The 18,370-nt window shown below is 39.8% G+C and overlaps 1 protein-coding gene and 1 pseudogene across 1 annotated transcript in view; both read right to left on the reverse strand.

The window, feature by feature from the left end:
- LOC146693387 (calsyntenin-2-like) overlaps window positions 1-18,370 on the reverse strand; it is a 333,610-nt gene that overhangs the window by 201,932 nt on the left and 113,308 nt on the right. The gene's annotated exons all lie outside the window — the stretch shown is intronic.
- LOC146693390 (zinc finger BED domain-containing protein 4-like) lies at window positions 2,104-2,915 on the reverse strand (annotated as a pseudogene).

The raw sequence follows: 18,370 nt of genomic DNA on the forward strand, positions 1-18,370 counted from the left end.
ACAGATGGGAATCCAAACACAGACAGGATGCATGCCAATGGGCTTACAGTAAGCAAACTGTCAGAATGCACATGCTGGCAGTCCCTCTTCACAGTTCTTGTTGAGGACAGCCTACCTGAAAGAGTCCCATCCATTTCAGACATACTTGATGTGTGTAGGACTTTCCTCAGTGTCACTGATGATAATTCAGTAACCTATAGATGAAATGTCAGCATGTTTCCGAACTGAGCACTACTGCCTCTTGCAATGTACTAACCTGTCTCCTCAGCTGCTCATCCAGTATGCCTACTACACATGTATCGATTACACTCAGTAAATGGGACATGGCTTTAGACAGCTGGTATTTGGCCTTCCTTGAACTGCTTCTTTCCCCCACAACTCTACTCCATCTTTTTAAGTGAGTGCTTCTCTTCATATGTTAATGCACGTTGTTCTGGCAACAATTCAGAGACAGCTTTCAATAAAGCTAAAGAAGGTCTACATCATCCCAGTGTCAGGTCAGTATTCTCACTGTTGAAGCCTTTGAGCTGAAGCTTGTCAGGATACCACTGTGTGATCCGAAGACTTGACCTGACTGTAATTACATTAGTGGAGGGTGTAGTTTTAGAGTGACAGTCAAGAGTGATGACGAGGTTAATAATGTTTTATGTCCCTACACTGATCCCACAGTTGGCTGCATGCCACTTCAATGTGTTGCTTACCAGAAGAGAAACAATAGACTAATCTGTTTTTCTTAATGAGAGTATAGTTATATATATAAAGCAAAAAAAAACAACAAACCCAAACAAGACACCTATAAGAATATTGCATTTTATATTCTGCACATCACAGGCTCCCAGCTGACAGTAGGAAAATAATAGCATTAGCTTGTGCTCTTTGATTTTGAGGTACTGACACTGTCACCTGATACTTACCGGTACTTCAGAAGCATCTTCAATAAGTCTCATTTGTACCTGTGCCAGAAATAGCTCAGTGCCACTTTGCTACATAAATTAGTAACTATGGCATCATTATAAGAGCAAAATTGATCCTACTACTGTCAACCAGTGGTGTCAATACTGACGGTATAAGCTAAGGCAAAGTTTGGCTACAAGTTGCAGACGCTCGATTAAGTTGAGATCTGGATAATTTGGAGGACAGGTCAACACCTCAAACCTCAAACTATTCTTGAACCATCTTACTTTGTGGCATGGTGCATTACCTTGCTGAAAGAGGCCACAGCCATCAGGATGTATTGTTTCCATGTAAGGGTGTGCATGACCTGTGACAGTGTTCAGGTAGGTGGTACAATCAAAGTAACATAAACATGAATGGCAAGACCCAAGATTTCTCAGCTTCCTAATATATCCCACCCACTAATAGGTGCCATGATGGACAGATAATCAGTGCTGTTCACTTCACCTGTCACTGTTATGCCTGATCGCTGTGTATACTATAGTACTTCCTGTTCTTGTTGGCACTCTCAAAGTCTCTGCTGGGGAGTTTCACAAAAATCTAATCACTTAATTATGTTTACTCAAATTCTGTGCTTCAGTAAATTATGTTGGATTCTTTCAAAGATATGTCTTTATTAAAATAAATAGCTATTAATTAGGGATGCAACGATACCAATTTTTTCAAACTGATACGATACCGATCCTTGGATCTGAGTACTTGCCGATACCGAGTACAAAAACCGATACGTCTACCACACACATTCTGTCAATAAAAAATATTAATAAAAATGACAACAAAAAATTTAATTTCAAGTGAAAAATAAATACTACATTAAATTATCGCAGTGTCCACACTGTAAACAAACAAACAAAATAACTAAAGTATTTTGGAGTCAGACATAACATTAATGAAACTATTGCAGAGTATCCACATTGTAATAAAAAATAAAATAAAATAACTGAACTCTTTCGGTCTCTTTCCCGCTTTCAGATTGAAAAATAAACACTTCTGTTCAGAATAAAATAAACACTTTTGTTAAATTATTGCACAATGTCCATATTATATCCAAACAAAATAATAGTGAACTATGTGGCACTGTCTACAGCTTTCAGATTCACATAACATTAATGAACCACCTATTGCAGAGTGTCCACATTTTAATCAAACAAAAAAACTTCAATGGTGTGACCTCCAAACTAAACTGTTTTTGGGAAAGTGAGAGGCAGGTTCTTTTTGATGAAACGAATCATCTCTGCATGATCAGCTGTGAGCCTGTTTCTGCTTTCATTCACAATGTGTGACACTGAGCTGAACAGCCTTTCACTGTCTACACTTGTGCATGGTGCTGAAAGGTGTCTGCCTGCCACTCTAGCCAGGTTTGGGAACCGCACGTTATTAACCATCCAGTATTGTAGAGGTTTGTCTTCTCGTAAAATTGCAGCCTCTCCAAGATATGTCTCTAACTCTACACTAGAACCTACCACAGCTCTGCCTACCGATGCTGATGCCTGCTCATCTGCAATTTATTCAGACATGCTGTCCAGACTAGCTGTGGGGTGGTCACTGCGTGCTTTTCTTGAAGGTGGTTCATTCAGGTCATGATTCTCCTCTCCAGCCAACCTTAGCAGCTCAAGTTTTAGCATCTCCTTGGCATTTGCAGCAGTTGTGGTGCTGGAGAAAAAACGATTTTTATATCTAAAACGGAGAAAGAAAAAAGTTAGCTGACAATTGTGTTGCTTACCATTTTTTTTGCAGTAACACAGTTACATACACAGTCATATTCACACATACAGTCACAGACACACACAGTTACATACACAGTCACATTCACATACAGTCAAACAGTTACACACACACAGGCACAACACTCACCTGGGATCGAGTAGCGTGGCGATGCTATAGAGTGGGTTTTCCTCCACGTCAGTGAACCGCGTCCTGACAGCTGCAGCCAAGGTTCCCTTCATTGCTTTGATCCCATGGTCCTTGTCAGTCTCCCTTGTTAGAAATCTGTGGAGCACAGTGATGGCTGGAATGACGTCTGCAGCCGTGGCATCTGAAAAGCTGACTTTTCGAGTTAACTCCTCGAATGGACCCAGAACAGATATCACCTTCTCCAGCAGTGTCCACTGGTGAGCCGTGAGCGTATCAGGGAGTCCATAATCAGACACAAATATTCCCAGAGCCCGTTTCTGCTCGATCAATGACTGTATCATATAAAAGGTGCTGTTCCAGCGGGTCTGAACGTCTTGCTGGAGCCGCTTCGCGGGCTGGTTGATCTGTAATTGAATGTCCTCCAGACGGGAGCTAGCCAGAGCAGAATGTTTAAAATGTCCAACTTTTTTGCAGCCAACTGCCACCGCATCAGCAACACTCTTCTGTGACAGAAGGCCCTCATGAGCAACCAACTGGAGAGTGTGGGCAGGACAAGGCAGGCTGGGCAGCTCAGCATAACTCATGGCCTTTATCATATTTCTTGCGTTGTCCCGGAGCACTACGTGGACGGACATCTTTGGTATATCCCAGGTTTGAAGCATGCTATCGAAAGCAGTTGCGATGGTTTGGCTGGTGTGCGAGCCCCTGAACGACTTTGCATGTAGTGTTACTTGATGACGAACAAACTTCTCATCAATCCACTGCGCTGTTAAACTGAGGAGCGACATCGGGGACACACTGCTTGTCCAAATGTCGGTAGTGAAACTTAAGGCTGACACCTCCTGCAAGAGGTTATGCACGTGTTTTTTTTTTTTTTTTTTTACCTCTTTTTACCTCTTCAAAAAGATTTGGCAGCATCATATAGTGGCTCGAGTATGCTGAGAAGACGGCAAAATCCTACGTTTTCCACGACCGACAGTGGCTGATCATTCAAAATGAGTCAGAGCCTCTGTTATTTTAACTGCTCGTGGATTTTCTCTTGACATTTTTCGTCACTTTTCCAAAACCTGAGTTAAAGTGGGCTGTTCTGGTCTTGCGTTAGCCTTAGCAAACTCGGTGTATAGAGCATGATGTGTCCTTAGGTGTTTTATTAAATTGCTTGTATTGAACGATGTACTCTCCTTCCCTCCCCTGGACACCTTACTGGTACACAGTTTGCACTCGGCCTTGCGTCTGTCATCTTCACAAATTTTGAAGTAAGTCCACACTGTTGACATTTTGTTTAGCGTAGTTACAGGAGCTGCCAGTCTCACTCGCCTAACCCTAGTGACATGTCCCCCTAGCGGCCAATCTAAAAAATTACAACAGAAAGTACAGGCCACCCTCTGATTCATGAAGTAAGTTGGTATCGATTCATGGTATCGGTCAAACTTTCGCGAGTATGAGTACACGCACATTTTATGGTATCGGCCCCGATACCCGATACCAGCATTGGTATCGCTGCATCCCGACTATTAATTATTTTACCAGTGAAATATGGTTAGATATTAGAGTGCGTGTGTGTGCGTTTTTTTTGTTTTTTATGTAGTACTGTTTTATTGTTGATTAATCCATTCCTGCCAACCTGCTCCTGACACAGACTTTATTGCTTTGTAAAGGATGCTTTACATCCTTCTTTATCCCTCCTTCACATCCTGTTACATCACTTGAACAAATGCTGTTTTTGGATACTTGCTGGTGCTGAACATTGCCACTGGAGAAAAAAATGCGAGGTGCATAGCATAAAGATAGCAACATTTTCTGAGGATTATGGGCTGCAGCTATTCAAAAAAATATATAAATGAAACCATATATATACACAAAATACATGAGTAGATGCAGAAATACAACTTTCTTAGGGTTCTGGAACCTTCATCACTCTGACTAAAAAAACACACTATAAACTGAAATCCCTTTGGAGTTGTGTTAGGAAGGGCATCAAGTGTTAAAATCTGCATATATGCAAATCAAACCACTGTAGCACCTCCCCCTGTAAACAAAGAAGCAGCCAAAAGTAGCTTGTTTCATGTTGAAACATTTTACCTATTTATTACCATAAATGCATAAAACTGCAGTGCTGCAGCATGCTAAGTTGTCTTTTTGCTTTGTTTTTGAGATACCTCTAAGAAATGCATGGATTTAAGCTTATGGAGTGAAAACACTCAGGAATATAGGAAAAGCACATGTCAGGGGGGACAAAAGGTCAGGTTTTTTTACATGGCTGACAGCATTATGGGCATTTGATGAGGTGGAAAATGGCTAGCATCAGTCGACCCTGAAGGGAAGTGCTGTGTGGTCCCTTCACCTTGCACTCTACTTCACCTTTGACGCTGCAAACCTTAGCAGCCCATGAGTCATTGTGGATATAAATAACTTATAGAGTGGAGGCGACTATGGTTGCCCCTGCATGCGCAGCGAAGGTGTCTCAAGCATTTCATGGAAGCGTTTCCTCTCTAAATTTATCCGTGTGATGTATAGCACATTATCATAACTCCGCCAAAATGGCAATGACAGCTCTAACACAGTCAAGTGCGAGGCAGGTAGAGTTATTGAAATGTGACTCAAACTCTGCACCTTGATTCTGATCCACGTGTGAAACAAATAGAAAAAAGCACACACACAAAAGCAAAGAGACGTGCTCAGACTGATGTGAACACAAAGAGAAACAGACAGAGGAAAAGATAAACAAAACTGTCTTATGCGGTCTGTGCGTACAGCCTGCAGTCATTCCTTGTAAGGCCTTGCCTCTCTTGTCTTGTACCTGACAGTTACCTTTACTTGTGCTGTATCTCCTGTTGGCTGTACCTCCATGACATAAGACCATAACGATACACATGCCCCAGGCAAAGATGGGGAAAGACTGAGTTGGGAAAAAAACTTCAGGTTGTTTTTTTTAAACTGTTTGAGATACTTTTATTCTTAGTAATGGAGCATTTTACAACTACAGCCTGTACTCACATAGTTTATCCATTTATCAAGAGGATAAAATTTTAAGATCTGCTAATCAGCAAACTCATTCAATTAGCTGAAAGCATAAGTACAGGGACTGGTGGAAGAAGGTAGCAAAAGAAGGGAGGATTGAGGAGGGAGGAGAGACAGAAAGGTTGTAAAGAGAAAGGAGGGACCTCAAAGAAGCAGGAGGTGAAAGCATAAGAGGAGAATGATAGGATGAGACTAAAAAAAGCATTGGGAATGTACAATAATACCACATGTATCTAACTGAAAGCAGCTCCCCCCTCCGCTTACTCCTCCATGGTCTACGAGTGCAGATCACCACTATCTCCTCCTGAGTTGCACCTCCATTTTATGCTCCAGCGGATGACAATAATTTAAGCCCCCTGATATGCAAATGTCCTTAATTGGACTGTCACAAGTTCCCAGGCATCGTCAACTTTATAAAATGACTGAGGCTGGGAGCAGATTGGATTTTGGTGGCCAATCTTGTACACTTAATTTTCAGTAATTTTGCGAGCGTTTCACTGCAGGGTCCTGCGACATGCCACTTACAAGAATATCTATGCTAACTAAAAGAGGTAAAAAAAAAAAAGAAAAGAAAAAAGAAAGTGAGAGAGAAGAAAAACTAGGCTCTCTGTCTTGTTATTTTCATTCCCTCCCTCATCTAGAGCTCTCCTTTTCTTTCCATACCCAATTACTCCCATCTCAACCAGACCCTTCAATAGTAATTCGACTCATCTTGTTTGTACCTTTTAAAACCCTCTATGATTACGGGGTTGGAGCCAGCAATGTTCCTCCCCCCCGAGGCTCTTTTTGTTCCCATTCTGTCAGATAACTGTATTTTGTTCCAAACTCTAAAACTCAGCCTTGTTTAGAAGAACACAGTTGTTTTTTTTTTCTGCCTGGCACAAATCCAGTGATTTTGTTTATAGGTATTGGGAGCGGTGTGCGCATAAAAGTTTCCAAAGTCAGACACCGCATGAACATATCGTGATACGGGGTTAATACAACACATGAATATTCTTTATGAATAGTCACAGGGTAGTGTTTTCTCAGAGGGAAAATGGTGGTGGTCAGAGGGCCTGCTGGCGCCAGTGTTCGGCAGCCTCGCCTCTGTCAGTGCGCCCCAGGGTGGCTGTGGCTACAATGTAGCTTGCCATCACCAGTGTGTGAATGTGTGTGTGAATGGGTGCATGACTGGATGTGCAAAGCGCTTTGGGGTCCTTAGGGACTAGTAAAACGCTATACAAATACAGGCCATTTACCATTTACCCTTGTTGAACTATACAGGTGTACAACCAGAAGCAGTCATTTCTGCAAGTGTGTGTGTATGTGTACATGTTTAGACGTCTTTGTGAGGACAGAAAATTGGCATGCTACTATACTTGTGGGGACCAACAGTCACTCATCACCATGAGTTTGAAGGCATTTTTGATGCTCAAAATGTGGTTTTAGTGACAGGATTAAAGTTAGGTCATGGTTAGGCTTAGGGTAAGTGTTATGCTTAGGGTAAGCGGCTAAGAAAAGGATTATGCCAATTAGATGTCCTCACTAAGATATAAAAACGAGTGAGTGAGTGTGTGTGTGTGTGTGTGTGTGTGTGTGTGTGTGTGTGTGTGTGTGTGTGTGTGTGTGTGTGCGTGTGTGCACGGCAGATGGAGATTGTATATATAAAACCAGTTCACGTAATATAAACTTAACGCATTTAAGGCATTTTCCTTTCAGGTAAATAACCTTGATGTGCAGCTTCCTGGATATTGTCTGTAATCTCGAGTCAGCAGAGCCTATTAATTACCACTGATGATTTCCTGTCATGTTTCCATATAATCTTTGTTTACTTAAAATATCTCCTTTTCTGTGTCTACCAGACGACCTTCAGCACGTTCTACACTATCTTACGTGTTCGTCTGTCTGTGTATTAATTATAATGCCTAAACAGAAATTACATTCCCTGCATTACTTTCACCCCTCTATATGAAAACAAAACAAAAAATTCTTTTTCCATTCCAGTCACATTGAGTAAGTGATGTGTCCTCCCGACTGATGCCGCTTGATGTTTTACGATTTATCATCATTCCTTTCCTGTTTTCCTTCTCCGCCAGTCATTTTGCCTCTCCACCCTCCCACCCACCCACCCACCCAGCCTTCACTCAGTTAATTGAGTCTTTGATTTAAATGCGAGGGAACATTTGGAAATGATATTAGCCATGACGACATGTAGCGAAAAGAAGATAAAACAGCAGAGCAGAGATAAAAAAAAAATCTAAATAAATAAATTAATAAGAAATAAAAAGCAGAGTGTTATTAGGCTAAAGTGGGCTTCCGACTGTGAGTCGCTCCTATATACAGAGATAATATGCTCTGAGCAATGAATGTCTAAATAGGAACTAACATAACTACCACTGTCTGAATTTGTGGTTTCTCAGGGGGTGCTTGTGTCTAGAATGAATGGAACACCACAGAGCTGTAGCTCAAAAATGTAAATGTAGTCAGGTAAACAACAACAAAAAAAAACAGTTTAAAAGTTTTTTTTAGTTGTCTAGGCTTTCTGAAGGTCTTTCAAAGATTTTCTTTGGTCATTGTCTGCTTTTTCACTCATTGCACCTGATCGTTTTCAGAGGAATGTTTTTGTTCATTTGTTTTTTAAGCCACTTAGGACTACTCTATGAATCATTCAACCATAAACAAGCAGAAAAATTAGCTCAAGGGATGAACAAGGATTGCGTCTACATATAACAGACAACCAATTGTATCTTTAGGCACTTTGTAACTGGCAGACTGTCATAAAAACAGATATTTTGTTCCTATTTCGTGAACTAAACAAAAAAAATGGTAAGAATAACATAGTTTGACAAGCATAAAATAGCACTTTTGTTCCAACAAGGTGATTTCTAAAGGGCTATTAGCTGAAAACTCAGCATCTGCAGTCATGAAACTGGAGGGAAAGTTGAGGGAAAAATAAGCCTAAAAAACAATCAACAGCAGATGAGCATTATCTGAAAGTCATCTCCCTAAGAACCAGGAAAAAACTCCAGTAAAGATCTGACAGAGGACCTGAAAGATACATCTGGACCCTCAGCTGATCCATCGAAGTCCCATCAGGAATGGTTTGTCATGAAACGCTGTGTGTCTTTGTTTTACAGACTCAAATGGAAGACTCAGAAGTCAAACATAAAGTGAGCTTTCAATGCTGGTAAATCAAAAATAAAAAAAGTTCCATACTCCAAGGATTAGTAGGGACTGATGCCAGGAAAAACAAGTATCCAGGAAAACACAAAAATAATTCTGGAAGAACAGGGAAAGCAGAGCAAAGCAATCCAAAGCAAAATGGAGGAGACAACAAAGGACACTTGGGGAAGTAAAATTAAAAACAAAGCACCGGAGACAAAAGATTATCAAAATAAAACAGGAAGAGAAAACATTTAAATTAAGGCTTTTACTTTCCCACGCTGCCAAACTTGGTCTAGACCAGTCATCTTCTTGCTCGCCTTTGATGAACCAATCAGCTTCGACTTCGCTTCAAATCCCAGAACTCTGTCATTCTCTCTATCAGCCTCTCATTCGTGCAACCAACCTCCTCCCCACCACCATTCTAGACTATTGCTGCTGGGATTCCGTTCTAACATGATGGGTGATCGATGTCAAATGGTCAAATAGATTAGTTAATTCCTCTATCCTATTAAATCATGTTTAGTTCTTCTAAATAGTCTCTCCATTTTGAAATGGGGAACACAGATACATGTATGAACTTAACTTAACTAACAGCAAACTACATACAAAACCAAAAACCAAAGATAACTTACAAAACAAACAAGCAACCAAAGTTCAAACATACACCATCAAAAGAAATTATGAACACACAAAGGAAAAACCAAGCCATTAATAATTTTCAAAACCAAAAGAAAACATAAACTTGTTAAAAAACTCAAAACTGAGGATGCAGCCATAAGTAAAACACGGAGGCTCTGTCATGTTTGGGGCTTTGTTTCAGCCCGTTGCTTTGGGGAATGCAGAAACATAACTGAATGCTTTGAAGTACCATCACATTTTGACCTATCATGCAAAACCATCTGGGAAATATCTGATTGGCAACAGCTTCATTTTTCAGTGTGACAATGATCCCAAGCACACTGCCAATGCAGTAAAAGCATACTTGGCCAGAAAAACACAGGCTGCGTTAGTGGGTGGTGAAACAAAACATCGACTTTCAAGCTTGTGGGAATTTTTCCAAAATGTTTTTTGTCTTATAACATATATTTCCATATATGATTGCACATGTTTTAATAAATCGTTACACCCATTTCCCATTTTCCTGACAAAATAGAAAGAAATGGGGGTTGGCTTGAGATGTGCACAATACTTGAGTTCCATTTTTTATTTTTGGTTTGATGGGGTTTGATTGTAGTAAATCAACATTATGTGAGTTTTACTGACTTTATTGTTCAAATTCATCTGGAAATGAGCAGTCACCATTGATAACCATGACCACCTACGTCACATACACGACTATACACTTTTTTTCATGCTTTAACTCCACTTCATAGTTATCATTTAGAAATGGTATTATCCCATCCTATCAGCATGTGTTAGCAGAAAGCTAGTATTCCACTGGCAAAATCAGCTTCCTTGCATATATAAATGTATATACCTATTTTTTTTATTCAAAAATACAGATACTGATGCTAAATAATGAAACCTTGTCTTTGTTCCTGTTTTCTGAGGACTATAGCGTCCGTGTCCTGACTGACCTCCAGCAAACGTCTGCCACTGATACTAACAGTATATGGAAATATCTTTCTTACATTGGCTCTGCTCTGGAAAAAATTTAATCTGTATGCATCAGTATAAAAATTTTGTAAAGCTTGGAAGTGCACGTGTTTATTTTTCTAGCTGAATGAATTAACAAGGAGGTGCCTTCAAAGTCACGAGTGAGCTGTAAATTGTTCTGCCCTCCAATGCATTTGGACATAGTCTTTATAGCTAAGATTGTGTAAGTCCTCATTTATGTTTTTAAGTGCTTTCTATTCAATATGAAGTAATAGTGGCGAGAGGAGTGGGTGCCTTTTCAGGTGATCATTCCTGCAGATGATTAAAGCTACAAGACATTTTGAGGAGCAATGCCCTAACAGCCTCTGTGCTCTTGAATGCGGAGCTACAAGGCCATCCAGGAATTAACTACATGGATGTGGGTGGGGGATTAGGATTAAATCTAAAGCTCTGACTATCTATTATGTTTCTATCAAAAGGAGATTTTGATTTGATTCACAGGTTCATTTCCCTCTGTTCTCCTGTGTGCTGTTTAATAACAGCAGTTCGCTGCTTTTAAATTCAGTGTGACATACAATTTCTTGCCCTTGTGGGAAAATTGCACTCACTCAATGAAACTAGGCAGTGAAAGAGTGAAGGATAAATATATTAGCAGCAAAGTAAATCAAGGAGTGGCAGTGTTGAATTCTTGAATTTTCCAAGTTTCTTCACAAATGCACGAGTGTGAGCTTGAGTTGTTCCTGAAGTTTTATTTTTCTGAAAGAGCATCTTTATGACCTCAAAATCTGTGTGACACACGCACAGCGACTAAGGTCTCTGCTGGGTGTCTGTGTGTGTGCGCAAGTGAAGTAGGGCGGTAAAGCGGAGATGTCAAATTTCCAAAAGAAATGGGGAGGTCTTCTTCAGAAAACAGACTGAGAGAGGACTCAAAATGTGATGGGATGATGTGAAGATAGGACTGGGAGTCACATCAGAGAGAGCGCAATGAAAAACAAGTATTCACGGGTAGACAGGATGAACTTTGAAATTTAAGCTGTATATCAAAAGCGTTGTCAAACTCTTTGAAGCGAAAGCTGTAATGTACTGGCAAGTGATGACTGTGATATTGACAAACTGCTAAAACATGGATTACTCTCATGGAGTGCAGCTTCGATAGCTGAACTTCAGCGAGAAGTCTTTGAAACAACATCCTTCTTTCTATCAGACTCCAACGACTCGAAGCTGACTCTTGGTTCTCTTCCTTGTGTTTGTCTCCCGAGAGGAGCGTTCATGACAGTTTGCTGACACTTTAATTGGAAGCCTCGAGGCTTGATTAGTAGTCGAGAACAAATACACCAGCAGCAAACATATGGTTATATAACAGTGCTAAATGTACCAGTTGCATGAAAATTAGATTTGTGTATAGGTGTATCCTGCACATACAAAGTGTTTTATTCAGAGCAGCAGCTGCAACAGTGACACCTTTTAAATAAATCTATAAACATCTTGTTAAATGAAAGACTGGAGTTATTGGCACTTGCAGTTATTGAGAAACTGTACATTACAAACAGCTATTTGCACACACATTTAAATATGGTTTCTTTTTTTTTGCACACCTTCAACCACAAGATGCATGTGCTTTATATGCACAGAAACATCCAGAGCTGGAAAATGAAGCCAAACCCTGCAGTTCCTGGAGTGACCACTTGAGGTCAAAAGCAAGTCAATCTCCAAAGACGCAGACGAACTAAACAGCGTTATATTCCACCAACACCTTTGGAAAGCACATTAACACCCTGGTACAAATGATAATACTGTGGGTGGATTTAAAAAAAAATATATATATATATTTTTTTTTTAAATAACACGCATTTAGCTTTTGTTAAAGCTTATTCATGGGTCCACACGAAGTGATTTGCTTGTCGTGCATCACTTTTAAACTGACAGTCGGTGGAGTCCAGGCTCTAGTTGGCTTAAATGATAAGGAATAAAAATAGTAACATCACACAGAAAAACACAGGTTTTAGCTATTATCTTTTTTAAACCGTAGAAAAATGTATTTCTATTGTAGATAGTGAAAAAAAGAAAATTTTTTGTTAGTTAATTAAATTTTTTTTTTTATGGAGGGGGTTTTTATCAATAGGAAGAGCTGTAAATAGCTGAAAATACAGTTAAAACTCCCAAATCTATGCCTTACTTATTCCAAAAGCGGCCCAGTGGACCGGATTGGAGTCCTGGGCAGGATGAATCTGGCCCCCAGGCCAAATGTTTGACACCACTGATCTAAAGAATACATCACAGCTGTACACTTACTGCAGTAATAATCGACGTTTTCAATTGAGCAACCTAAAAAAATTTATTAAATAAATACCACCAAATTTGTCTTTATGAAAGAGGCTACGTTACTAAGCTGCACAGCAAGATAAGGATGAAGTCAATTGAAAATTCAGCTTAATGGAATTGAAGATATCTAAAATGTGGTTGGTTTTTTTTCCAGAGTCCTTTTGAACGAACAAAGAGTGAGTGACTCTAACCTGCCTGACACCCCTCTGCCAGTTTTGTAACTCATCAAAAGACAAAAAAAAGCTAAAAGCCCGGAAAAAAATCTCATTACAAAGACTATTTCCCTCATCTGTGTGGTTCAGTGAAGAAGCAGATTGCATTTCAGTACTTCATTAATAAATGAGTATGTGAACAATGGCAGAGTGATGGTTCCATTGTCTTCAAGCTGAACACTATAGGGCACTCTGAATGTTAGAAGCAAGATAGTCATTATGCTGCCGGTTCTCTTCAGCTCAAAAGTCAGCCGAAGCAAGTTTGCGAGGATACCTGTATCACACAATAACACTGTGCTCAAGTTTTACAGGCTTGTTGCACTAGCACTCAGGTCCATCTGTTTCCTGTTAGCCTTCATAAATGACATCAAATAGAAGTAATTAGATTTTATTTGTCCAAAATGTAAGAGCAGTCATCTGTGGGGAAAATCATGCAACATCCTGTGCACAGGAGCTCAGTTGTTGGATGAAATCTGACAGGTGGAAATCATCCGAGCAAAGATGAGACAATTGTGCGAGCGCACGGGAAGGAAGAAAGGAAAGCGAGTGTTTGTTTCAGGTCGAAATACGAGAAGAAAAATGCTAAATAAGAAGGAAGGAGGAGCTGAACCATGGAAGGAGGAGAACCTGAACAGAAAGCAGAGATGGATTAAGGGCATCCGGCAGCCTTGTGATGGAGGATTCTTCTTTTTTTCGTGTGTGTCTTTGGACCATCGCTCTGCAAAATTATTTCAATCTGTTACCTTTTAATCATCGTTTTAAGCCACAGCTTTGAAGTAGAGTGTTTTAAGTGAACTGACACAGCCGCACCTGTTGAAAAATTAAAAAAAGGGGGAAAAAAGTTGCCTTATTAAAAGCAGCCCCCTGGCCCTAAATTTCCATTCAGCTCATGAGATGAAATTTAAAAGGCATAAAGGCTCTATCACAAGACAGCTCCTTCTTTAACTCCACATCTATATTTCTCAGTCGTGATGGTCTTAGATGAGAATGACATCTAGTTTCCATTTATTCAATCCGACAAACGATACAATAAAACGTAATAAACTCAGCTTAAACACGGCGGGTGGAGGCGATGCAAAAGAAATAGCGAGCGAGGAAAAGTTTCCGCGAAATGAGACGTCCTTTTCCTGCGAATCTCCCCTCATTAAAGAAAGCACTTTCTGCCATTTCCCTCAGCATCTTTAAAATGTGTCTGATGCAGCGCTGCATTTAGATGTCATGGTACTCAGCTGAATGTCTTTTGCAAAATACAGTCCCACTCATGATTCCCTCAGAGGACTCTCCTCACTCTGCAGAGCAGAACTAATGGGCCCATTATACTCGGTGTTCTCACCCTTGCGAACGGCGCCACGTGCCAGAAGTGACACCACATTTGGTGTTGTCTCAGCCACTGTGTTGCAGTTTCAGAGTTGTGGCATCAACATCGTTCTTCATTCTCAAGCTTGTGTTAAGCTTGAGAATGCTTCTTTAAAATGCAAAGTACATGATAATAATAATAATAATAATAATAATAGTGAAACTTATGTGAATGTTCAAGCTCTGCATTTACTCCTCTACCTGCTGTCCTAGGTGTTTAGCTGCTTTTCTGTTCATTACATCACTTGCACTTTCCCACACTCAAAGCCCACATTATTGCTGTAGTCCAATCATCTTTCTCTCGCCTTCTTCAAACCAACAAGGAGGGGGTCCTGCCTTAATTCCTGTCACTGCCGTGATGGGCAGAGTTTAAAGGGACTAGAGTTTTTTGCCTCAATAAATCATATTCAGTTCCTTCTAATGATCTCTCTTCATTGAAATAATTACAATAAAATTTATAGTAATAATAACAATTTCACTAGCTGACTATAACATGCACACTGGCACATCTGTAGGAAACATCACTGTGTTGCAGCTGTGCGCCAAAGAGTCAGAAACACTGCTTCGTTGTAGTCAACAAAGTAAATGAACAAGAGAACAATCAGGAAAATGTGGAATTATTTTAATAGTAGCCGACTGAATGTGAAAAAGTAACTAACTGAACCTCAATTACCCCAACCTGTCGCAGCGGATGGCCCCGCCCCTCCCTGAGCCTGGCTCTGCCGGAGGTTTCTTCCTGTTAAAAGGGAGTTTTTCCTCCCCACTGTCGCCCAAGTGCTTGTTCATAGGGAGTCATATGATTGTTGGGTTTTTTCTCTGTATGTGTTATTGTAGGATCTACCTTACAATATAAAGCGCCTTGAGGCGACTGTTGTTGTGATGTTGTTGTGAACCTGTAAACTGCAAAACTAACCATTAAAACATTAACCATTAAAAACAACACTGCTGTCAGTGTGCTGGGTGACAGATCATAGGCGCTGTCTGAGTCAAGTAGCTGCAAGTATGCATGCTAAGAGAAGTGGTATTTTCATATTAAGACCTCTCAACATGCGTATTTTGAGACTTCAAAGGATTTTCTAGCTTGCCATTATCTTATCTTTTACAAGGAGAAACAGTGACTGTACCCTAACCTTTACATCCTCTGTTCATTAAGCCATTTATCTCACTTCAACATATTTCTTCCATCTGAGTCACACAACATATATCAACCTTAGAACAAACCCTTCTCATTCTTCTCTTGTTAATAAACGCAAAGCAGTGTTAATTCTCCACCTACACACTGCGCCGAGCTCTACTACTACCATGTTAACAAGATACTTTTGATAATTAGCTTGAGATCTGTTTCTCAATCAGACAGACGCTGAGAGGCTAATTAATCACAGCACATTAGCCACCCTGTATGTTTATGTGAATCTATTTACCTTGCTTTATGGTGAGAGATGATGTGCTATCACCTGCCGTTTTTTAAGTAATGGGAAGCTGCTGGATTCTCCCAAGGTCAGAGATAATTATTTTTTATTAATGTCTTGAGAGGTATATTTTCGTAATGCGGAAAAATTTGAATTCAGAAACACTGTTTGCGCAGACATCAGAAGAGACAGCGGGAATCGGGCTGATACCTGCTGTCAGTCTGATTTCTTATTTGCTGTGAATGATTGCAGAACACAAACAGGAATAAGTAGCAAGCCTACCTCTTCTAGAGTCTGACAAAAGGCACGTGTCGTGTGGCACATTAGAGCCAATGTAAAGTGGGGGATATATTTATGAAAGCTGAATGTGTAAGTGAATGTGTAGAGGGGAGGTTTTAAGGTTTTCTGAGCCTGTCTCAACTGCCAGCGCTCCTGATTGAGCCACGTATGCGCTTTGCGGGTCACTGGTGAGACATTTGCTTGCCGCCCAAATAAAAGTCGCGAGGCTCCAGGGACCAGTGGAAGTGAAGGATTGACACATGAATAGTAAGTTAGGCCTCAAGAAAATACATGGGTGCCGGTGTCTGTGTGTGTGCAGGCAGCAGAAAATGAGGAATGACTGACAACCAGCTAACCTGTGTCAAATACCAGCGCTCAGCACTGCTTTTGCCCATTAACCTTGCAAAACCTGGCACTTTAGAAGCCTACTCAGAACACTGGGCCTGCAAAAAGTCACCTAAAACAGCCACTTCATCTTAATAACCTGATGGACTATTGCACTGTTCTCACATATTTTCTACCACTGACAGAGTGAATGTTTCAGAATGCAGTCCATTTTTACATCAACAAGAGAATTTTACTTTTAGCAGAGCAGAACAGTTTGAAACACCCACTGTACTTGTAAAAAAATTTAAATCCTGCTTGACCGAAGCTAGTTTTTGTCATTAACACTGCTAGGAATCTTTGCCTATTCATTTTATAAACTGCTTAATTGTGTAGTTTTTCTAGTGAACCCTAATTTCAGTATTTCACTATTTATTTTTTGAATGAGTGATTTATTACTTTAACAGTTTTGTTCGTTGTTGTGTTTTTTTAAGTTACAGATTTCCATTAAGTAATTAAGAATTAATTTTAGAAATAACATATAAAGCCAAACAGGACCATGTTCGTGCATACTTAGCAGGGCTATTCCAGCATCCAACAGTTTGACTATACCTACATTTTGTCACTCAGGGATTGACATCAACCTCGTAACCCACTTGTGGGTCAGCGTTGCTAATCTAACATAAAGTTACATAAAACAGAGCCTCAGCATCTGAACTATAAACATAATTGCCCCCCACACACACACACACGATTAAAATTTTAGCAAACAGAACTTCCTCCACATGCCTTCTTAGAAAGCTATCGTTAATTAATGAACAACTGCAGACTGGCACTCACAGGCATGTCTGTAGTGTGTATTTATTCAGGAGACTGCTGTGAGTCTGTGCTCATTAACATTATAGTTGTTAAAAGTAAAATCCCAAGTGGGTAAAATACTCTGAAACCTGTGGCCCCTCCCACTTAATAATTGTGTTCAAATAGTAAATTAAGTAAAATATTGGTTGTTGAGTGGGTGTTCTCTGGAAAGATTAGTTGGGATTACACCTCGTAAACAGAATCGCAAATTTTAAACAAATAATACCTACTAGACAGACAAATTTTGTATCAAAGTTAATTTAATCAGTCGCGTTATATTCACGGGAATGTGTTTGTGTATATGTGATTGCTGCAATAATTTGTCCAGTAGAAATTATTGCCTAAGAACATTCATTTGTGACTCTCATCTTAAGTTAAGGATGAATAGTTTTAATACTGTCTTATTTTAATACTTTCTTGTCAATATGAAATGTCCCGAACTTTCCAGAGATGCCATTTAGTGCTAGGTTGCAGCATCCAGAGCAATACTTGTCATGTGACAGTCTTAGCTAACTGAAAGGTATCTGTAAAGTCTGATGGGCCCTTTGATTATCTTAAGTGACATATTACAATCCCAGAAAAGATTGGAGCACTGTGTAAAACAGACTGCAATGATTTATAAATCCCATAAATTCATATTTTGTTTAGGAAGACATATCAAATGTATAAAGGGACATTTCACTAGTTCCTGAAAAATACTAGCTGATTTTGAATTTGATGGCAGTAAGAGAGTGGTACTAAAAAGAAAAAGCTGGAGGTTATTTGGCAACAGATCAGTAACATGGTCAGGTATAAAAACAACGTCTTAGAGAAGCAGAGTTTCTCTGAAGAAGAGATAGACAGATGTTCACCCATCTACAAAAAGTCATCTACAAATTGTGTAAAATTATTCAGAACAAAATATTCCTCAATGGAAATTGCAAAGAATATCTCATCTACAGCACATAATATCAACAATATCAATAAAGATTCAGAGAATTTGGAGAAATCGTTCTAATCTTTCTCCAAGGCATGAATCTGTGTATGGGCTCAGGAACACTT

Source organism: Copadichromis virginalis, linkage group LG14 (genome assembly GCF_057382275.1).
Source record: "Copadichromis virginalis isolate Kocher_CV1m ecotype Utaka linkage group LG14, C_Virginalis_male_GT1.1, whole genome shotgun sequence".
NCBI lineage: Eukaryota > Metazoa > Chordata > Actinopteri > Cichliformes > Cichlidae > Copadichromis > Copadichromis virginalis.